General features: G+C 62.9%; 1 long non-coding RNA gene across 1 annotated transcript; it reads left to right on the top strand.

The window, feature by feature from the left end:
* Positions 1-15712: 15712 nt before the first annotated feature.
* LOC116661134 lies at positions 15713-20734 on the top strand. Its single transcript, XR_004316890.1, has 5 exons — positions 15713-15819; positions 16950-17108; positions 17363-17468; positions 17655-17862; positions 19407-20734. It is a non-coding gene; the product is annotated as an uncharacterized LOC116661134 (long non-coding RNA).
* The last annotated feature ends 2284 nt before the right edge of the window (positions 20735-23018 follow it).

Here is a 23018-nt window from a genome sequence, read left to right as displayed (position 1 = left end):
TAAATGCCTTGTGGTCAGATTCATCAAAGGTCTGGTTGTGGCAGAAATTCAACACAGGTGGATTCAAGGAGGACAAGGACGGAGACCCAACATCCCAGCATCGCACTCAAGGAGAGGATGGATGTGGAGATCCTTCCAGCAAGGGAGGTGTGTTCTGAGCCCCGGCAGGTGGAGGGACACACCGCGGCTGGCTTGGTCTCCCTTCGGCTCCGTCGTGCTGGGGGCACAGCAAGGAACCCCATTCAGACTCTTCCCCATCTTGGCACAGGGCAGACACAGCACGTTCACCCCTCGTCTGAGGAGCCACCTTCTCCCCAGAGGAGCCAGCTTGGCTCCGAGACCTTCCTCTTCCATCTCACTCTGCTCTCCCCAAGTCAGCAGCTCTGTCTGTGTGTGAGGGCTGTGGTCCATGCAGTAACCGGCCAGCAGCTGCCACCCTGCACTTGAGTGGGGAGGGTTCCGTGTTCTCTGCGCTGGTAGGGGTGTGTGAGGAGGGGGCTTTGGGGGAAGAACTGGGCTTCTGGAGGCCCCTCCCGCCAGCAGGTGCAAGCGCTGGGATCTCGGTTGCTTGGCTTCCAGTCTGACGGTTACAGCTTCCTGCCTGGAGGGCTCTGTGCTGGTCGAGTGCTCTGGATGCAGTCTGTCCAGAATTCAGACAGGCCCGGGGCCCAGACCTGCCAAGGGACCGCCCTGCAGAGGGTGACCTGTGCTCTTCCCAAGGTCATAGCAAACGCTGAGGAATGAGGAAGGCTGTCGGGAGTTACAGGCACCTGCTGGACAGGCCAGCTCATGGCGACAGTGCCCAGGACAGTCAGGTGGTCAGGGGTGGTCTCAGGCAGGAGGGAGCCCAGAGACACCCCCAGACCAGGGAGCATCTCTGCGTGGGCCCTGCGGAGCCCTGACCCCCTCACCAGGGCCCTGGGCTCATCTGGGAGGTCAAGGAAGTAGCCTCCCTGACTCTGTCCGTTTGCAGCTCACGTCATCCGTCTCTGCGTTCTGGCCGCCGCACAGACGCTCGTGTTCCTTCCTGCTGGCCGGGGTTTCCTACTTCTCCTCTGGGGTAAAGAAAAGTTAAGAAAGAATGAGGCCCTCTTTCAAGGCGTAAGTTGTCACAGCCCTGGCCGGAGAGGAGCACAGACGAGTCCTCCAGGCTCTGGCGTCGTGATCGCTCCGCCTTCTGCCCCTCCGGGTGCTCACCGTTTCCTGACCTCCAGTTTCTAAGACCCCGAACCCAAAACAGAAGCAGGACCACCTAGGTCTCCTCAGAAGCCAACCGGCCATCTCAAGACACGTGCACCTCTCGAGCCTTCTCCAGAGGCGGCTGCCGGTGTTAACACAGCCTCTTTCATTAAATATGTATTGTGTTTTGGGGCAGTTTGCATCTTGCATCACCCATCTCGTGGTTCCGTTGTGGCCACGATGCTACTGTAAACCTGGTCCCAGACGCCAGGTTTCCTTACTTCTGTCTGGAATGGGGGCGAGAATCTGAAGAAAAGTCACTGCTTCTTCTTTTAAGGTGCGTGCGCGGTGCTGCCCCTGCCCTCCCTGCTCTGCAGCCAGTCCCCACGGTCCCCATGGTCCCCACGAGCGGGCGTTCCCTTCTCTCCTTACAGGTGAGGAGACCGGCTCAGAGAGGCTGGTCCCCTGCGAGGGTTCACAGCCAGGTCTCCTTAACTGTGCGGCCCGTCAGCCTCCCGTGTCACAGACGTCCCCGGACCCCCACTTCTGATGTGGGCACATCTCTGCTTTTCCTGTCCGGGGCCCGGGCAGTGTCCCTGCTGGGCCCTGCCCCTCATCCTCAGAAAATACCCCCAGCCTCCTCGCATGACCATTGGGAAATTAGGGGAAACTGTGATCAAAGCCTCCCAAGAAACGCTGCTTTTTAAAGTGCCTCTGAGTCAGTCCCCTCTTCCGCCAGCCTCCTCGCCCAGCCTGTGGTGCGGCAGGTGAGGCAGCTTCAGCCTGAGTCAGCGATGACTCCCAGGGTTTCTCCTCCGCAGATGAATCACCTCCAATTACGGCTCCTGACTGCGCACGAGTCACTCGCAGCGTCACCTCCGCTGTCTGACCCTCGCCTCCAGCCATCCAGCTGCCTGTTTGTCCAAGATGCTGGTGAGTTCTGCACTTGCCAGAGCCCAGAAAGGAAGCCAGGCAGACAGGTGACTCAAGGCTGAGCCCCCCCCCGCCTCACCATCTGCTCTCAGCTCCGTGCCTTCGGTGCAGGAGGAAGGGGTACGTGGATCTGCTCCCCCAGGGGCCCGCAGCGGACTGCAAACCCTCCACTAGCAGGTCCGATGGGACCTTGTGTGTCTCCTCAGCAGAGATGAATAAAGCCACCATTTCCACCATCACCTTTCCTATAGAGGATGCCACACAGCCTGCCCGGCCCCAGAGGGTGTGCCAGGCTCCCCTGCACCCCCCCCTCCCCTCTCTGGCCTCCTGTGAACACCTGCCTCCCTTCTACCTGCGAAGGAAGCCTGGGGCAACCAGGCCCCTGCCGCCCCCTGCTCCCTCCCTCTGCAGAGTTCCCAAGCACCCACACCTTGGCAGCTGACCCAGGCTCATGGTACCGGGAGGCACCATGCCACCTACCCACCTGGGGTGCCACACCGGGCTCCCTGCCCTGAGCTGCCAGCAGGATTCTGGGTGCCGGTGAGGGTGCCTCTCTGCATTGTGGCTCAGGCTACAAGAACCCTCCTCGACGGTGCAGCACCAGTGAGGGTGGAGACTGCACCCGGCGTGGCTCGGCCCCGGCGTGACAGTGGTGAGCCCAGAAAACCCCACGGGGTGGCATCTGGGCTCCAGAACCAGGCAGAGCCATGGTCAGACCCTACTCTGACTCTGGCTCTTCTGACCGTAGGTGCTGTTCGCCTCCTCTTTAACTCTCGTGCCCGTCCTTCCAGGCAGGACTCATCAGGACCCTGCTTGTGCAGAGAGAGCAGAGGCTGGGCCAGACCCCCAGGCCGGGGCAGGTGGGCGCCCTGGTCCAGGCCCTGCCCTAACCCTCCACTTGGCTGCCCCTCACCCATAACCTTGGCTGCTACGGCTCTTGTTTCTACATTCTCGTCCCTAAAAGGCAGCAATAAGAGAACTTCCTCCCAGTCGGTGTAGGGGTGACGGGCGCTGTGCTCAGTGTGTGTGACCACCGCACTCAGAGCCGGGGCACAGCAGGCATGGGGTCTGTAGTGACCCCGGGCAGAGCTGCAGGCGGAGTTTTAGGGCAGGTGTTTCGGGTGGCCTCAGGAGGAGAACTCCAGCCCCTAGTCCCAGAGGCCCACAGCGGGGCAGAGAGCAGGTCTTGGGACACTGTGGGGGCCCCCAGGCAGCATGCCATTGCCGCCCCCCGGCTGCACTCACCCCTTCCTCTGTCCGCATCTCTCAAGCCTCCCGATCAGCCAGTCCCTCAGATAATTCTGATTCTGAAAGCAAATGGCCGTGTAATTATGGATCTTACCTACTGGGGACCTTAGTCTTCGCTGACAGTCACATAAAAACTATACACTCATTCCGCAGAAAAATCCACATACACCAAAACATACAAACATGTTCTTAGAAGTCCAGGGTGACCGTCCAACTCCAAGTTCACGAGCCACATTTCCGTATCATCAGGAAAGAGCCCGTGGTCACCCTCATGCCTTGTCTGACACACACGCTCCCTCCTCCCCCAGTCTCCTCTGGACACTGTCCCCGCCCCGCCCCCCCCAGCAGAAGCCGAAGCGTGGTTGCCATGACAATGGTGACAGTGGTTGCCAAGGAGCAGGAGGCTGGGTAGGGGGAGGCAAGGGGGCCGCAGCCCAGGAGGGCAGCCTCCCGACCCTGTGCAGGCCTGAGCACCTCGGGCCCTGGAAACGGTGTTCCCAGCTGGCCGCCATGGCAACGGCGGGCTTGGGAAACTGTTCTTTGCATCTGGACAGATTCCGCAGCCCCTGCTCGCTCCTTCTCCCCAAGTGGCTGATTGGGGTGTGAAGGGCCTGCTGGGTGCAGAGGGCAGAGGGCAGAGGGCAGAGGGCAGAGGGCTGGTCGCGTGTCCTGCAGGACAGGGTCCCCAGGAGGCCAAGCCACCAGAGATGGGCCCCCAAGCAGAGGCCCAAGCCTGGGACACAGGATGCTTGTCCCCTTCCAGGGGCTCGGCCCCTCCTCCTAGGGAGCTCAGGCTCCTTCCCAAGGACTCGTTGAGGAGGGAGACCTACTGGCTGTGCTCCAGGCGAGCCAGTGGCCGGGGGGTGGGGCACATCCGGCAGAGCCAATCGGGAGACGCCGGGACGCTGGGCCCCACTGTGTCCCTCATTTGAGTGGGCCCCTGTCCTCTTTCCCAGACGGGAAGCCGAGGCCTAGAGAGGGCAGATCACTGACCATGTTGTGCCGCCAGGAAGTGGTGGAGCCGAGCCTGGAACTCGCCCTGTCTGCCTGCAAGTCCGCAGGGAGCAGAGGGACACGGCTGAGAGGCTGGGATCTGTTCACTTGTCCAGACAAGGGCGAGACCCTCAGAGCCAGCCCTGGGGCTCAGGGCCCTCCTGGCCAAAGTGCTCCCCCGACCCTGCCTCGGCCAGCAGCCCGGTCTCTTCTGAACCCCAGGACCTACTGCGCTCAGCACTCTGCATCATTGCCTTGAAAACACGCAGACGACCGTGTGGGGCTCTCATCTGTGACCAGGGCTCGGGGCCCAGTGGCCACTCCAGGAGAGGACCCTGGACAGGAGCCGTGCGGCCCTCTGCTGCATGAACAAGCCCTCCCGGACGACGCCGGGCACTGCCCTCGGGGATTATGGGAGGAGGGGGGCGAGCCGCAGGGGCCACTGCTGTGTTGCAGGGATTCTGCTGCCTTCACTCGTTTGACCTTCACAGTAACCCTTCAGGGCTGGTAATGACATCCCAAATGATGGAGTGAGACGCAGAGCTCACAGAGGTCGGTAACCTGACCCGGGACTTTAGCCCAGGCATCTTTGGCTCCAAATCTGCCTGGTTTCTGTTCTGTTCTCTGACCTCCCACACACAACAGCTGCTCCTCGTGGCTGTTGAAGACGGAGACCCCCAGTTTGGCCCCTTGGCTGGGAGTCCACGTAGCCTCCTCTTCCGCAGGGCCCCTCGCCTCACAGAAGGTCCATCATCTTCCAGAGACCTTTGCTTCTCTTCCCATTCTTCCCACCCTCCTGGCTCCATCCAAGCCGGAGACTGGGAGTCTCAGCCGACAAGCAGAAGCCAGAGCCAGGCTCTCGCCCCATCTCCTGCCCTGACCAGGGCAGAGGGGAGACTGGGGTCCTCACCAAGCCTGAGTGCAAAGGAGGGCCTGGAGACAAGGTCTCCACCCCAAGCTGCAGGCTGTGGCTCTCCAAGCTTTCCTCCGTACCTCGAAGGCCTCACATCCACAGGCCGGGCCAGGATCGCCGTGGGGGGTGCCCTCAGTGCTCCCCTCCCTCTGGGATGGGCTCCCTCTGCCTCCGTCTGGTCCTCGTTCCATGCCAGACCAAGCTCAGCCTGTGTTTGGCCTTATGTCCCCTGCTGGAATCTCTTCTTAGGGGGCCGTCTGGGGGCCTGGGAAGAGCTCGAGATGAGGGGTCAGAAGACTTGTGTGCTGTTCCCACTTCTGCCACCAACAAGCTGGGTGATCTTGAGTGTCTGGGCCTCAGTGTCCCCTTCTGTGGTCGCTAGGCCAGCTGGCCCATCCTGACGTTCTGTGCTGCTGTCTCAGCTCTGCAGCTCTTTGAATCTATTCCTCCCCTAATCCCGACCCAGCAGTGCATCCACCCCCGGCCCATCCTACCCACACCTGCCAGCTACACAGCGTGTGAGGCAGTTGGTTTGTTGGTGTGATTTCTTTACAGGCAGGAAGTCGAATTTAAATTGCGCCCCAATCAGCACAAAAGCCCCGAGCTCAGGCCTTCCACCCAACTGCATTATAGAGTCACCTCTTCTTCTGTTTCCCTTGGTCTTTGTTCCTGTCCTTTTCCAGTCACTCAGTCGGGTACCACGTGCTCAGTGGACGTGTCCGCCAGGCTTGGTGCAGACCCGTAACCCAAGACAGCAAGGGCTGTCCGGGAGGAACTTACAGCCCCACAAAAACATGACACACGGCAGAAGGACAGAGGGTGTCTCGATGCCCTTAGTGTTTGCTTTACCCACGTTAGTTGTTAACTCTGTAGAGAGATCATGGTTTCTGTGCCTGCCTCCTGCCTTCTCAGCTACACGGCTCCAATACATCCCCCCGCCCCCCTGCCGGGGCCTCACCTCCAGACCAGGATGTGTGACCTCTGCAGCCAAGGTGAGGGCTTCAAGGCTGTGACGCACTGGCCGAGCCTGTCCAGGCAAGTGATGGCCACCTACCTCTCCCCGAGGCCTGCTCAGCTCAGGGGCCCAGGGCTGCCTGCGGCCCCTCTCCCCCCGCGGCCCCTTCTCCCCTGCGGCCCCACCATCTCAGCACTCCATGTCGCTCCGTCAGTAACAGCTCTCAGGGCTCGGTGTAACTTACACAGAGCCTGCCCTGGTACTTACTCGGTTAACCGTCTCAAAGACACAGGGAGGCAGGATTATGACTGCTCCCCCTTCACAGATAAGAACCTGAGCTCGGGGGACTTAGGGCCGCCCAGACCCACCGTGGAGCCAGACTTACTGAGCTCCTGCAGTGCTCATGGGAGGAGGGGGGGCGGTGGCCTCTCCCCGGCCGCGGCCGCTCCGGTCTCCTAAAACGTCACATCACCTGCGGCTTCAGGGCAAGTGGCCGGGAGAACCCAGTCCCCAGCTCTCAGTCCATCTTCTTACACTGCAGGGGAGCGAGAGCAGGGGTCAGCGGGGTGGGGGGGCCGACAACAGGGCCACGGGCCACTGGTGCCCCTCCCCGCCCAAGGACCACACCGACGGAATCTCTGGGGTGAGGAGGTGGGGGTGGATCGAGTGTTTGAGACACAGAGTGGGTTTTGCTTTCTTTTCTGGACAGAAATAAAGAAGAAAAATTAAAACATCAGGACGCTGGCCCAGCTCCCATGTGAAAATGAGGAGGTACTGGGTGTGGAATAGAAGACAAGCCCCTGGGGAGGCTGCAGTGGGGGTCTCGGGGCGGAACCGCTCTCCTTGGCTGACGGAGGATGTGTGGGCAGAGGGGGTGTCAGGTGTTTCCCTGGAACAGAGGGTGTTGCCTGCTCCACAGCTGCCCAGGGCCCCAGCACGGTCTCCAGGCGAGTCCGCACGTCTGGGGAGCAGCCTGCCCGGCGCACGTCGGGTGAGGGCCCAGCTGACGGCCCGTAAAGGAGGGGTGCAGGGGGCGCACCCTGGGGGTTTGGACCAGAGACGGGAGCTGTGGGGGAGGAATGGCCCCCACCCCAGCTGTCCATTCCCACCTGGACCTGCTCCTGGGCCACATCCGGCCTCCTGGAGGCTGCACGGGCTACTCTGTCAGGGAGAGACGGACGCTGAGGAGCTCACGAGGAGGCGGTCAGGGCGAAGAGACGTGAAGAAAGGAGAAAGACAGAGGAGAGACAGGGCAGAGGAGGGGCCAGACCCCAAGGGTGCGGGGGGTAGACAGACAGGTACCCTGGAGGCGGGCAGAGAAGGAATCTCCAGGCCGGGCGACAGGAAGGCAGAGAAAGGAGACGAAAGGCCTGCAGGGGGACGTGTGCCCAGGCAGGCTCAGTGTCTCACCCCCTCCTCCCTGCACAGCCACTCCCACGTCTTTCTGGATGTTTCTGTTTGTTCACCTGCCGCAGTCCAGGGCTGAGACCCCAAGCCCAGTGGTTCCAGCTGTTCTTCGAGGGCCAGTGGTGCTGGGAGCCCTCCTGGTCAGAACCTCCCCCAAGATGAGGGGACAGGAGGACAGATGTAAAAGGACTGTAAATCTCTAAAGGATCAGACCCGGGGCGCCCACGTCTGTGTCCAGTACGGAGCTCATCAGACCTTCGAGGCGAGCCTTGTCCCAGGTGCTCACCTGTCTGCTGACCTCGGTGTCCCGGCCCGTGCCCCTCACAGCGCTGGCCCCGGGTGGGCGGACGATGGGTGAGTGTGCTTGGGCGGAGGGGTGAGCCGCCTTGCCTGCACCGGCCAGGCGGTTAACCTAGACAGGGACATACAGTGAGAGCGTGAGTAGCTTTCTCCTTATTCCTGAAGCAGCTCTGGGCTCTTGGCACAGAGAATGACCTAGAGGTTCTCAAGGAGCCACTGAATATGTATGAGGGAATCTGAACGCGGGTGAAACAGCCGAGCATGGGCCGAGACCAAGGGGCGTGAGCCCTGGGACTGGGCATGAACCTGGCTGGAGGACAAGTGAGGCTCAGGAGGAAGGAGTGAGGAGAACGATGGCACGGGCCAGGAGCTGGCGGAGCGGGCAGATGGAGCAGCAGAGCCAGCCGGGCGTGCAGCGAGGCCTGGCAGCCAAGCCCCGCGGTTTCTGAGGGAAGCAGATGCTTCCAGGGAGCAGCCGACGTCCGGAGCACGTGGAGGAGCCTTGTTGACTCCGGCCCAGCTCAGCCTCCTGGCCGCCAGCCTTAGCCTGGAGGAGGGACCCAGATCCAGGGCAGGTGAACGAGCCCTGCCCCTTCTCTGCCCTCCTCCAGGCTCTATCAGCCCCTGCAAGTCCCGGGGAAGCCACCAGCAGCCACAGCTCACCCGGGAGGAAGCGGGCTGCACCGGAGGGGTGAGTGTGAACCGCGGCACGGAGGGGGGTGACTCGGGGCATGGAGTCTGGTGCCCAGTCTGAGCTGGGCTGGGGCAGGATTGCTCTGGGGGCCGGGGGAGGCCCATCCCTTCCTGCAGATTCTCCAATTCTCCTGCCACCTCAGGGCCACGCCTGCTCAGCAGGACGGCTGCAGCTGAGTGTCCTGGGTTCTGGGTCAGGAGGACTTTGGGCCTCCCCAGCCTCATTCTCTCCCACTGCTCCTCACGGGTCCCCTTCCTGCGGCTGCTGCACACAGAGAGGTATCTTAGTGGCTCTGATTTGGGTGGCCCCCAGCCCAAGGAAGCCCTCTGGTGAGGAAGCTGAGAAGGACCTGGGGGGAAGGAGGTTCCCACCAGACCCAGCCCACTCCCAGGCCAAAGCCCCACTCATGCTGCCCTCCCCCACCCGCCTCCACCTCCCTCCCCAAGGTCATCCCTCACCACCCCTACACCCAATGTCAAGGGCCCCTGCAGTGCCCCGGAGTGCACCAGGCCCAGGGAGGGAGTGGAGGAGGCAGGGCAGCGGGGTGAGGGTGCAGTGTCTCGTGGAGGCGCACGCATGGAAGACAGGTACCAGGAGCCAGATGGGCCAGGCGGGAACAGAAGTTAAGTGGGAAGAGACGGGTAAACAGCAGACACCAAGCGACCAGCCGAGCATATGCTTCGCAAGCAGGCAGCACCAGCACCCAGTGGGTTGGGGGGCGTGGACCACGCAGGGGGACCGGGCTGGCTGCGGCTGACTGCCACCGGGCCGGGGCTAGGGACCAGGTCCAGGGACCCGGCCCTCTCCGTGGAGCCCCAGGACCACAGGGCACCGGTGCCGGAGGAGAAGTCGCACTGGGCAGGGTTGGGGAGCGCTCAGGTGGGATGCCCGCGGATGGGTCCATCTCTGGTGGGAGAACCGAGTCCCAGACTCGGACGTCTGAGTATTCAGGTGCTGGCTCAGGACCCCAGAGCAGAGACACCCCCCCCCACCCCGAGCTGAGCGGGGTTCTGAAGAGGAGCGAAGAACCAGGCCTGGCAAGCCCAGGAAGCCCTCGAGCCCTGCGGTGCTGGCTTCCCAGCCATTGAAGCCCATCCGCTGGAGCCCTCGGTCGGATGATGTCATCCTTTTCAGCTCCAGGAGGGAAGGGGCGGAGCCAGGCTGGAGCTCTGCGGACCTGACAGGCTCCGCCCCCAGACCAGCTCGCTTCCTGCCCTGTCAGCCCAGCTCCAACCCGGGGCCGGCCGAGGCTTCCAGGCAGCCTGCGGAAAGCTGCAGAGCCGGAGGAGGGAGGGAGGAAGGAGGGGCACGCAGGCTCAGCCCTGCAGCAGGCTCACTGGGGGCCTCGTCCGCCGCATCCATGTTCATCCTCCCAAGACCCCTGGCCAGCTGCCAGGAGCCCGTTTCCTGGAACCCCGGCCTCAGCCTCCCTTTCCCCACAGCAAGTCCAGAAATGTTCCTCTGCTCTGCAAAGCACCAGGTGCCCCAGCGGAATTTCCTCTCTGACCAGTGCTGCAGGGAGGAGTGGCGGGCAGACAGGAGCTGCCCTTTATTCCTGAGCCGTAGCTATAAAGGCTCGGGCCGGGCCTGAGACAATTCTAAGCCCCAGGGCCAGACAGCCCTCCTGCAAGGTGGCCCCTTCACCCCTCACATCCTTCGGAGGACAAAATCAGCTCGAGGCCTGCTGCTGGCCTCCTTCCAAAGCCTGCATTGGTCCCAGCATCCTGCCCACCCTCCTCTAGGGCTACCCCAGTCTGCACCAGCCCCCATGGCTTGGAGCGCTGGGGACCCCGGCTAGGAGAAAATACAGCCTTCCCACACCCATCTTGGAGGTCACAGTGCTGTTGGAGCGGGGACAGCCCAGATGCAGGAACAGCCCCAGCCGGTCTGAGACGCTCACACCACAGGGCCTCCTGCTCTGGACTTGGCTGCTTGGCACAGCCCCGGGCCCAGGAGCAGAGAGGAGCACTCCCAGCACAGGCCCTCGGGAGCTGGGAGCCAGGCCCACGTGAGCCCACGTGAACCCACGTGCCAGGGCAGACGCTGGGCTCAATGCCAGGCCCTCCTGGCCCTTCTTGAGCCCTTGGCTCCGTGGCCAGGATGTGTCTGGAGAGGACAGGAGCGAAGATGAGGGCGAAGCAACAGGAAGGAAGGATGACCAGGAGTGGAATTTCTGCTTTGGTTCCCTTAGCCCTGGACCAGGGGCCCTGGCAAGAACAGCTCCAGGACCCACTGACACCAGAAGGTGCTACCCGTCCTCTGCCAGCTCTCGGACTGGACTTCACACTGGAAACCAGTGGCCCTCAAGGCCCATGTACTCTGAGCATCACACTTCTCAGGCCAGTTTCCTACCCGTCAGTAACAGTGCCAGGATGAAGTTAAAGCAGACGGTGTTTTCGTCCATTTCATGGATGAGGAAACTGAGGCCAGGTTTGAGTATCTTTGATTGGTGGCCTCACAAGGCATGTGAGGTTGTGCAAAGATAAATGAGCAAAGTAACTTATTTTGAGCCGGCTGAGCAGAGAGCCAAGCTCCCAGGCTCCTTGCTCCCATACTCAGTGCCGAAGGAAGAGGCCGGCTGGCGGGAAGACAAAGTCCCTCTTCAGGATGGCTGCTCCAAGAAGGAGTGGAGGGAGGAGGGTGGGGCAATTTGTGGCAGGTGGGTTGTAGCCCTGCATGGGGCCCGGGTAAGTTAGGAGCAGTGTACGCGTGAGCTGGGGGTCACCGCACAGTGTGCACGCAGCCTACACGCCAAGCAGACGCAGGACAGGGAGAAGCACCTGCGGACAGGTGAGCGGGGACTGTGTGCATCTGCTAGGTCACGGTGAGGAGGACGTTCTGCCGACAGGTTCGTGCAGGGGTCCGCGAACGTGGCCTGGTGCGTTGGGTGTGCAGGCACGTACCTGCGTGTGGGCGCCGGTGAGCAAGTGTGGACAGGGGCTAGCACCCGCGGGTGAGGGCATTTCCCGCATTGCCACTAAGATGCTGGATCAGGGCCCCCCTGTTCTCCTCTCCTGGGGTCCTCAGGGGGTCTTCCTCCCAGGGCAGAAAGACGGGTGCGCCTGAGCCCCCGCAGCTTTGCAGCACCTCCACTGCACCCCCAAGTCCGCAGAGGCCCTGGGCTGATCAATGAGAGCTAATAACATTTAAATTCTGGCCAGCCGGGAGTGCCGAGGAGGCCTGCGAAGAGGGAGGAAAAGGCGGCATGGATTCCAAAGGAGGACTTGGATTGAGCAGATCTTGCCACCCGGCACCTGGGGGCTCCAGTCCCATTCTCAGACCTGAGCCCCTGAGCCCCGCAGAAGCGAGGCTGGGCCAGAGGCTCCAGGACAGGGCGAGTCCAGGAACTGTCCCCTCCAGGCCCAGGACAGCAGAGCCAGAGAGCCACAGCCCCTTCTGCGCTCCTCTCCCCACCCCAGCAGGTGCCCCAGGCCGAGGACTTGAGGTGGGGGTGCCCCTGCCCAGATGAGCGCAGCGAGTCCCGAGAAGCAGAGCCCTCCCATGGGGCCCAAGCCACCATCCACGTCACCACGGAGCCCACTCCCCCTCCACCTCCGGGTGTTCGGGCTGCACGGAGCCGGCCCCATTGAGCTGTGAGTTATGAGACTAGAACCTCTGTCAAAGCCAGCGGCCTCAGCCTCAGGCCCCGAGCAGGGCTAAATTCTAATCCCAGCAGAAGGGGCAGCAGAGGGACGCTGGAGGAGGAGAGCCTGAGAGGGGCCAGGAGCCGGAGAGGGGGCTCCTCTCCAGGGCTCCGGTCCAGGGCTCCAGTCCCAGCCCCCCAGGTGGCAGCTGCTGGAGGCTCTTCCTCCCGCTCCATGGAAGACACACCTGTATGGACCAGGACGGGGCCTCTGGGCACATCAGTGTGGAAGGAGCCTCAGCTCTGCTTCACTGCCCCAGCCTCCTTCGCTCCACAAACAAATTTGAGACCCCAAAAGAGGGGGCAGATGGGCCCGGCCAAGGTCCCAGAGCTACTCGTGGCCACACCAAGATTATAGCACGCTAGGATTTTTGCAAACATGTTTCCTATAGGTCGGTAGAATTTAGGGATTGTTCCGAAGGCCGGACAGCCTGCGCCTGGCGGCCCGCTTCCGCTATCCGCGCTGGCGGAACGCTGTGATTAACATTCAGCTGCGAGCCTCTCTGGGAGACTCACGGATGCGTTGTCCTCGCCGCCGGCCCAGCAGCTGCCTCCGAATCTTCAAAGGGAGGCTCTGAGCACCCGGTCTCACGTCACTTCCCGGCTCGTAAGCCCTCAGATCGTAGGCAGACTCTTGAGTGTCTGTGCTCTGGCCTTTCTTCCAGAGAGAAGTTCACAGCTTTAATCCATCTACAAAGAGGTGCATGACGTGAAAAGTTGAGGATCCTTGCCCGGAAGCATCAGGAGTCAGGCTCCTGAGAACAGGGCTGCTGCGCCCTTTGCGGCGTTTACAGACGTCAGGGGGTCGGGCTGCTGTCCCCTGGGTGATGAGTGTGTACTTTTCAATAGGACAGAGCGTCTAAGCTACAGAATGTAAGCTCCCCAAGGCTACGTTTCTGGCCCCTTGTGCGCTCTAAGGGATCCTGAGGGCCTGGGGCAGCCCAGGGCAAATGACAGTGTGAGTAATTTATTGGTCTGGGCAGCTCTCTGCCCATGCCCACCCTGCCCGGAGGGCAACCATGACAAGAGCTACAGTACACAGAGGCCCTGATACAAGAGAGGAGAGAGTTTATGGTTTGATGCCGGTTCCCAGGACCCTGTAGTCTGCTGTGAGAGTCTGCTTTCCCTGGAGAGACCACGACCGTCCATCCAAACTGTAAATCCAGAGCTCCTGACCCATTTTGTGCGGCATCCCCCACCCCTGCCCCTGCCACTGCCCAAGACCCTGGGGGGCTTGCAGACGGGCAGGGGGCGCGGCTGGGAGCAGGGGCGGCTGGGCCCCTGGACCTTGGAGTCCGAGTTCTTGGCTGTTGAGAGAGAAGAATTCTGAATCTGATGAGGACCAGCATGGACCCAGCCTCAGGACACCAGCTCTAACTCCCGACCCGGGCCCTCCACCTCAGGTCTGACCCTCCTTCCATGTCCCATTTTGCCTCCTCCGCAGCTCAGCGGCTAAGAACCCCCCCCCCGCAACACACACACCCCTGCTGAATAATACGCTGGGGCGGGGGCATCAGGAGGGCAGCTCGCCCTGAGGGTGGGGCGCCTTCTGAGGAGGGGGACAAGGAGCCAAGCTCCCCCTTCCTCCCCTCCCTCAGGCTGGACCCTCCTTTGGAGCCGAGCTCTAGCAGTGACGGCACAGCTGCTGCTTCTGTCTGCAGCTAAAAATAGCTTCCTCTCTGCCCGCGTCCAGCACAGGCTGGGCCGGAGCTGTGCAGGGACTCGGGCAGGAGGGGCAGAGGTCGGCAAGACTCAACACTGGCCTCGTGGGCACAGCCCAGGGGAGGCCGGAGACACGGTCCTGCTGCTTGGCTCCAGCGCTCCAGGAAGTCCCCCGGGGAAGGGGTGGGCTCCTCCCGCTGCACTTCTGAGGGGAAGGAGGCACTGGAAGGCTGGGCCGCGGGCTGGTGTGCAGGTGGCTGCTTCACTGTTTGAGGCACACAGACATGCCCTGGGATGTAGGTGGTGAGAGGATCATTCGCTTCAGCAGTTGAAGAAACAAAGGCCCAGCGGCGGGACCTCACCAAACCCACGGAAGGTGGGCCCGGACCCCAGGCCGCAGCCCAAATGCAGAGCCCACCCCAGGCCCCCTGAGGCCCCGGCCGCACAGGCACAAAGGGCTGAGGAAGAGGACACAGGGCCCCAGAGGGGCCCCAAGGGAGACGGCATAGTCCTGGGCACTTGAGCGTCCCGAGGCCCAGGCCCTGAGCCACTGGCCCAGGTCTGCTTGGCAGCGTTAGGTGAGTCCCCTCTGGCTGCCCCATTCCCGCTGGAGCCCCACCACTACCCGGTTTCCTGAAAAGGTGCAGGGACATAATGGCCCGTAGGCTTTAGGGACCCCGAGCTCAGAGGAACAGGAGGCCATGACCCTGGAACAGGTGGGAGGGCCCCTCAGAACCTGAGTTACTTAGATGTTTGGAATGAAACAGACTCGGGTTTCACAGACCCCAGTGGAGGTGGAGAGAGGATGGACATAAAGGGAGGGAGAGAAAGAAGAGTGGGGGGAGGAGGAGGGAAGGAGGAGGGGGAGGGAGGAAGGAGAGGAGGGGGGGAGGAAGGAGAGGAGGGGGAGAAGGAAGGAGAGGAGGGGGAGAAGGAAGGAGGGGGAGAAGGAGAGAGGCCATGGGGCCTGGAAGACGGCTGCCTCCCGGGGCTCTGTCTGCACTGGAGGAGTCTGGAGAGCCTGGGGGGCGGGGCTGTCCTGCAGCGCTGAAGACAGTGGGTAGCTGTGCAGAGAAAGCCCTGGTGTCAGCAAGAGGGTGGGGAAGGGAGGGGCCCCCTGCTGTCTCCACTACAGATGCCTCTGTCGGCCTTGCCTCGTCTGAGGCCGGAGCACGCATGTCCTCCCGCACAGCCACTAATGCAACTGACGGAACACGGTCATGAATCCTGCACAGCGTCCAGACTGTCTCCTCTCCCCAGCGTGGTGTGGTGGGTCTGGAGAGCCTGGGCAGGGGGCTGTCTGACCTCGGGCCTCTGGCCTCCTGAGGGGAGCAGCGGGCCTGAGAGACCGCCCCTCCATGTGAGCTCCAAGGGGGAACCAGGAAGCACAGGGGAGTCAGAGATGCTGGGCAGGGGGGCCAGGTGACCAGATGTCTGCAGGGACAGGGGTGGGGCCTGTGCCTGCTGAGCCCCTGATGAGACCGCTCCCCAAAGGCCCACAGAACGCCCTGGAGGGCAATTTTACCCCTGAGGACAGAGCATGAGACCGAGGGTCTGTGTGTGGATTCGCGCGACTTGGAGGCACAATTGCATGTTTGTGTTTTGTGGGGAGTGTGTGTGCGTGCGTGTGTGTGCGTGCGCTCAGTCTGGAAAACTGGCGACTCACTAAGAAGGGAACTTTCTGATCCAAAGAGCTTATTTTCAGCTATTTTTATCTCCTCTTATCTCTTGGCCTTTTTTTTCCCCTTGTCTTTTTCAGATGTAGAGGAATTTGAGGCCTGTGAGGCTGTGTGTGCCTGTGTGAGGCGGAACTGCACTGAGAAGCAAACCCCTGGGCCCCCGGACAGTGCACACGTGGGGCCTGCGGGTGTGCAGCCGGGCGCCCTCCTCTGGTGAGTGTGCGGTGTGCGGGCAAGGGCGCCCCAGGCCGCAGAGGCCCCTGACGCTCCCCTGCCCCTACCCGGCAGAGTCTCCGAGGGGCTGGTGTGAAGTCCTGCACTTTCGTGTGGCCTCTGCCCCCAGCCTGGGCCACATGGCCTCGCGCTGCCCCAGCAGCCCTGGGCACCTGTCCCGGGCCCTTGTCCTGGGGAGTGGCCCTGGCCTCTGTGTCTTCTCTGCCCAGCCACCCTCCCCCCAGAGCCCGACAGCACGTCAGGAGGGCCTTCTCTGCTCCGACCGTCCTCAGGGAACAAGAACGGGCGTCTGTGACTCATCCCAGCCCGCCTCTCCCACCCACCACCTTGGCCCTGAGACCCCACCTCGAATCAAACAGCCATCCAGGCACCCGGGGCTAGCTTGGGCCTGGGCTTGTGGGGCCGGCAGCTGCTGGGAGAGGCTGGGCAGGGGCCAAGAGCTCCTGTGACCTCCAACCCTTCCACCCAAAAAGAGGGGGGGAGGGGCTCTCTGATTCTCTGCCTCCAGGCCGGCCCTGCAAAGACAGGCCAGCATGGCTTCCAGTGAAGGCCTCCCAAACTGTCCTTCCCTCCCTCCCTCCACAAGGGAGCAGGGCAGGGGGCCGACTGCATTCTCTCGGGTTCTAGAATGCCCACGGGTCCCTGGGCCCGAGATTCTATGTTGACAGGACTATGCACGTGCACACGTGTGCTGGCATCAGTGCAGACGGGCACACGTGCATACAGACGCTCGCAACGTCACAGCCCAGGGGCCTGGCCACCTGCCGCTCCTCCCACCTGGACGTGCATGGTGACACCTGCACGCCCCTCCTAGCTGACTGCCCGAGAGCTGGCTTGGGGTCTCCATGGTGACGTGACAGGCACCCTGAGCTCTGCCCGGGCCCGTCCTTGAGGCTGCGGTTCCCTCCCAGCTCCAAGGCCCCAGCCCAGGGAGGAGCCAAAACCCAGCCTCGTGTGCTGGTGCCCTGAGGGGCTGCATCAGCCGGGAGGGGGCACTGTGTCTAGCTTGCCTGCCCTGAGGCACCGTAGCTCCTGGTGTCCAATGCACACTGGGCACCAGCTCTCAGAGGGGCCACCATCCTCCCCCACCCACTCCATCCTCTCCACAGGCACCCTCATCAACATGGAGGGCAGAGCCCCAGACTGGTCAGTCCCGCACGGTTAGCTGTGTCCGAGCCTGCACCGCTCCGGCGGTGGGTCACTACCCTTTCCTGCAGACCAGAGGGCAGTGCGGCTGCCAGGAATTGAGTGACCAGCAGACCTCCCAGGTGGGCGCACGGGCGCACGGTGTGTGGGGTTGGGGACTGCAGGCGGTCACGCGGGTGGTGCGTGCATGTGGGTGGTGGGAGGACAGGCTGCATGCAGCGGCACTTGGGGAGAGGTCGAGTCTGCCAGCAGGTGGTCTGTGTTCACATCCCGCCTTGTCTCTGGCTCTGCAGCCTGGCCTCGAGGAGAAGACGTTTTGAATTAGCATCCTCTCTTCTTTCCCAACACTGGGAAAACCCGTTGGCTTTCTTGACAGATCTGAATGCCTTCCCAGGGGGCACCTCCTAGGTGTCTATGAAGTGGGGACACCACAGGCCACCCCAACAGGGATGCTCTGAAAACTGGCCCTCAGGAAGAGTGAGGTGTGCACTAACTCATTGGTCTGTCGTCAGCATTATGTGTGAGCTAAGCAGTGGTTCTCAGTCTATTGTGCCCCCAGAGGACATTTTTGCAGTGTCTGGAGACATTCTGGTTGCAATACTGGGGCAGGGGGTAGGGTGACTGGTGTTTGGTTGACAGAGACCAGGGGTGCCGCTAACACCTTACAGAGCACAGGATGCCCCACACGGCAGGTCACGCAACCTGAGAGGCAAATGGTGCAGAGGATGAGAACCCCGGCAAGGAGCTGGCCTTCCTCCTGCCAGGTGACAGTGCAGTCTGAGGCAGGAATGACACCGTGAGATCTAAGTCTTAGAAAATTCAGCCAAGTTGTGACGTGACAGCGGAGCTCAGCTCGGAGCCTCTGCAGACCTGCAGGTGAGCAGGGCGCCGTGAGAGGGGCCCGGGTGGCCGTGGGACCGGGAGGGGCTGGGGAGGGGTCCCGGGTTAGGTCATGGGTCCCTGAGGCCTCTGACGGGGTGGAGAGACTGTCTGGCCTCCAGGAGTCCCAGGTGGGGCGAAAGTACCTCCAGCAAACTGAGCATTAGCCGTGCCCCCTCCTTCCATGCCTCCCACTCTGCCCGCAGGCACGGGCACCCCCTTCAGGACACCCCTCCCCAGGCCTCGGGGCCGGAGGGCTGGGCATCTGCTCTCTCCCTGCTTCTCCCTACAGCCCCTCGGGCAGCTGGGGACAGAGGCCCCTCCGCGCACAAGCGGCCCAGGGAAGAGCCCCGCTCTGGGCCCCGACGCCCAGCATGCCTGTGGCTTCTCGGTGATGGGAGCTCTGGCCTGCTGAGGACGGAGGGGAGGACTCAGAGCCCGGGCGGGCTGGACCAGCACAAAGACTGAGCCACGTTAGCCCCAGTCCCCCTGCGCCTTCACCTGGGCGCTGAAGACAGGTGGAGGAAATGGGGAGGGCCCCGCGGCCACGCCCTCAGCAGGCAGGCAGGGCTGTGCGGCCCTGGCAGGGGCAGGTTACACCATCATCCGCACCCTCACAAGCTGATCGCGCTCCTCATCAGGAGGGCAGGACGGTGGGCAGAGAAGAGCCGAAGACAGAGGGGGAGCGGTGTGGCATGGGAGCCTGGGCGAGGGTGAGAGCAGGGCCACGGCTGGGGCCTTGGGGCCCGAAGCAGGTGACTTCTGGCTGTCGGGGTTGGAGACGGCAGTAGAACTTCTGACGGGCCGGTGCCGACAGCCTGGGGCTCGGTGTTGGGAAGGATTCAGAGGCAGAGTGCCGTGGCTGATGCCGACAGCCCGGGGCTCGGTGTTGGGAAGGATTCAGAGGCAGAGTGCCGTGGCTGATCCGTGATGCCTGCAGGGAGCAGCCAAGGATGCTGGTCCATCCTTTGCTACTTACCTACCACCCTGATTCAAAGCACCGGACAGGGTCCCCCGTAAGGGCTCTTCTAGCCGACAGGCTCCATCATTCTGTGACTCCAACGGTACCCTTCAAGGCACCGGCTGGAAGCACGGCAACCAGGAGGCAGAGAGGCGGGCGGGTTAGCAGCTCAGGGAAGGCTCTGGGAAGGAGGCGGCGCCCGCCAGGCCTCGGTGGTGGGGGCTGCGCTTGCTGTGCAGGAGGTGGGAGGACGTTTATGGGCAAGACGTGGGGCTGAGCATGGGCTGCTCCTGGTGCCGGAAGCAGGAGGCCGGCATCGCTGGGACACGCTGTCTGTCTGGGACAAACAGAATCAGACACGTGAGGTTGGTCGTGTGTGAAAACCAGAGCTGACATCTGGCGAGAGCTCAGAGCCGAGATGGCTGTCCACATGTCCACTCCAGGGGTCCTCACTGCACACCCTCCGGGGGGAGCCCAGCACCCGCCTCCCCTCCGGAAGTGGCCGCGCCGCGGGGACGGGAGCGCTTGGGCGGGCCGGGCCCCCAGTGTCTGTAGGCGCAACCTTGGCTCTGTTGTCTAGTCTCTCTCCTCTCCTGAGCGGTGAGGGACCCCGCCGCCTGCTGGAGCTTCTCCGAGGGCCAGAGAGACGTAGGGACGGCTGCCTCCCCGGGAAGGAAAGCTGCCAGAGGAGCCCAACCCTGCGCACAGACCCAGCCAGGACCGTGCCGCGTGGATGTGGATCACAGTGAGCGTGGAGCGCCCTGGGTCTGGGCTCCGGGACCCCCTCCCCAAGCCCTGTGTAGCCTAACAGACTGTGTCCCCACGATGCAGAGAAGGCAGGAGGGCCCGAAATTCCAGGACTGGGGAATCAGAGTATGCGGGTAGAAACAGATCCTACCCTGGTTTTACCGCAAGCCCAGGACGGGGAGTGGGCGCTCCCTTCAGAATTTCACCGAGGCTGCAGCCGGCTGGCACCAGGCAGTGTCGTGTCGGCAGTGGCAGTGTCGGGGGAACTTCAGGCCCTCCTCCCTCCTCTGCAATCCTCCCTTGTCCCTGCCTTCCCTTCCGGGAGCCCCCCAGCTCTCGCTCAAGGGGCCCCAGTAAGTTCTGTCGTGTGTCCCCCCTGCCTCCGGGCCCCGGAGCAGAGGGGGAGCTGGTGTCTCCGTGCCCCCTGCAGCAGCTGTGCCTCGCAGCGTGGCCAGGAATCTGGGGGTCAGTATGATCAGTATGGCACCAGCGTGGGAGCCCCCATCTCACAGCCACCCCCCACCCCCGGCCCCGCTCGCTTTCTCAGCTGGTCTCACCCAATCTCAGGCCCCTCGAGGTCCTTCCTTCTGGCTTCAGAGCGGCCTCTGGCCCCAGGAAACTCCCTCGCACTGAGGAGGGGGCTGGAGGCTCCTGCCAGGCCTCACTCTGTTCAGGATGTGCTCATTGTCTAGAGGCCTGAGTTTGTAACGTGCTTTCCAGAACTTTGGTGCCGCCCAGGCCACTGGGCCAGAGTAGCCACCCTGGCCGTCAGGAAATTCGTCCCCTTTCCCGGGGTAACGTCACTCCCCCTGTCATGGAGGGTGTGCGGGTTGTGGGGGGGCCTGATGGTGTCGCCCCATACAAACCCCTCCTTATTTTCTCACCTCCTCCCAAGGCTCCAGCCCCAACCCCTTGGGCCTGAGGCACAGGAAGAGCACTTCCCTTCCAGCGAGGAGCAGAGGGTGGCAAGGCTTTCCCAGCGCCCCCTGCTGCCCTGTGGAAGCCTGCGGAGGGCCCAAACGCTCCACGGGCCCCTGAGCTCCGCTGCCTCCCCAGGGCACCCCTGCCTCCCCCTCCCCTCCCTCAGTTTACAGCCACTGCAGGCCTTGTCTGGGGCCGTGTCTGACAGGACTCAGGGCGCGACGGACACGTTGGCTCTGGGGTCGGAGACAGGAATTCCCAAGCTGTACGTGTCTCCGGAGAGCGAGCACCGTGGGGAGACGGGGCCCGCCTGGGGTCCCCGCTGCTCCGACTCAGGCGGGTGCAGGGGTTGGAGGGCTCTGGGGGCCCCCTTTACTTTCACTGCCCCGCCTGGTGTTGGGCCAGCAGGAGCTGAAGACAGACAACCCCATGGCCGCAGGAGGGTAGCCTAAGCCCCTTCCAGGTTCGGCGCAGACGTCCGAGCGCTACTTCCTCAGGGGCAGCCCCTGGCCAGGTGGGTGCGAGGGGCTGGAACAGGCAGGTGCTGCTGGGGTGGGGGTGGCAGACGTTCTGACCCATCGGGCCCTGTCGTCTGCAGAACGAAGGCCCACTTACATAAGCTCCAGCTGACTTGGTAGAAGCTATGACTAAGAAAACTTTCCAAAGACAGTTGGTGGCCCTCCACCCCCTCCGAGGGGTGAGAACTGCCCCCACAGAGAGGGGAGCAGAGATTAGGCTCCTGGCTCCGTGGCCCTGACTCATCACACACACACACACACTCCCCAACATCTTTCCCAAAACGGTTCCCCTCCCACCCGTCCACCCTCCCACCCGGGCTGGGTGACGAACACGACCGCCCCAGAGATCCTGCCAAGTTCTGGGCCAGGCTGAGCCCAGGGAACACGAAATTCCCCACCGAGTGGGAGCAGACAATGTCCCTTCAAAGGCCAGCCACCCCTGCCCCTGCCGAGATCACCCTGTTGCTTCTCAAGTGGCTGGGGCTACTTTCCCTCCAAAAACAGCCCAGAACTCCGTGGTCAGCGCATGTATCAGAGTGTCGAGGGATCTCTCAAGCACCCCCCCGGCCCCGCCTCCATCCACGCCCCCCGCCAGCTGCTAAGCTTGCCCTGGACAGTCTAGGCCACGGCGACCGAAAGGCTCATCTTTCCTGCAGGAGTTTGTCACGTTGTGGGTGAGAACGGCAGGTAAGGAGGCGGCTGCCACCTGGTGCAGTAAGTGCGACCGAAGAATCCAAGTTCCCGAAGCACCCCGAGGTGGGGGTGGGCGGGGGTTCCTGGAGACTTAGGGGAGAAGTCGCCCCTCCGCTGTGACGTGAAAAGGAGGAGCCACGTCATTCCCTGCGGGGTCTGCGCCACACGCAGAGCGGCCGGCGCCAGCGAGGTGGGGCTACGCCAGCGAGTCAGCGCGGCCCCGCCTGGGGAGCGGGCCACCCGCGAGGGGCGTGGCACACAGGCGCAGAGGCCTCGGACGTTCTGCGAGGACTACCCGAGAGAGGGGCCCGGGGCCCCAGGGAGGGTGCGGGGGAGGACCAGGGCGCTGTCCATCGGGAAGACCAGGAAAAGCTCCACAGACCTGCACCCCCTCCGACGGTCAGCACAGGCCTTTAAAGCCGAGTGCCGGCCGGTGTGGGCGTGAGGAGCTGCGATGGTTAGGGCGGCCACGAGGTGGTGCCGCGCGGCTGGAGGCCGGGAGGGCTGGCCCGCTGCTCCCACACTTGCGCCCCTGCCGGCTGGGCAGGCTGGACGGCGGGCCAGAGGGGGCTGGGCCGTGGGTGGGCTCAGCAGTGGGGTCCAGACTGTGGGGGGCGCTCAGGCCAGGCTGCTCTCTGTTCCCCGCTCTCCTTTGTAAGCCGTCGAGACTGGGCGGTGGGATCGGGCTCTGAGAGCTCCCTCAGGCGGGAGGGCCAGTGTGGTGGTCGGGGACCTGGAGGAGATCTGCGCGTGTATCCCTGGGGCCTGAGAGACCGAGGGACAGGGCCACAGCTGCTTTTTCTTTATCTTACTAGCTTCTTGGGAACAAAGCCAATTCTCGGGGGGAAGCCAAACCCTGGATGTTTGCCGCTGCCCCAGAATCAGTCATATTAAGGGGCTATCATGGGAGAGGGTTCTGATCCTTCTAAGAACCACAAGAGAGCTTCCTGTCCATTTTTCATCCGAAACCCAACCTTCGAACACCTCTCCCACCTCAGCTTATTTCTGTGGTTAAATATGTGTTTCTACAAATGTCATTTTCCTGCCCCACCAACAGCTTTCTGCAAAACACGGCTCTGACACATCTGTGCACACACGTCTGTGCTCACGCCAGCCACACGCCCCCCACATCACCTCCCCACACTTCCGCACGTGGGGCTCTGCACGGAGTGACGTGATGGCTGCCTTGTAGGCACTTCTCCACGTGAAAGGTGGGCGCACGCCCGGTGCACACGCCTGCGCATGTACACACACGCATGCACTGACACGGCACACCCAGTGTGATGCGGACTAGAACACAAACCCCCACAGGA

The sequence above is a fragment of the Camelus ferus genome, chromosome 33, assembly GCF_009834535.1.
Source record: "Camelus ferus isolate YT-003-E chromosome 33, BCGSAC_Cfer_1.0, whole genome shotgun sequence".
NCBI lineage: Eukaryota > Metazoa > Chordata > Mammalia > Artiodactyla > Camelidae > Camelus > Camelus ferus.
Note: the sequence above shows the minus strand (reverse complement) of the source record. Positions and strands in the feature narration are given on the sequence as shown.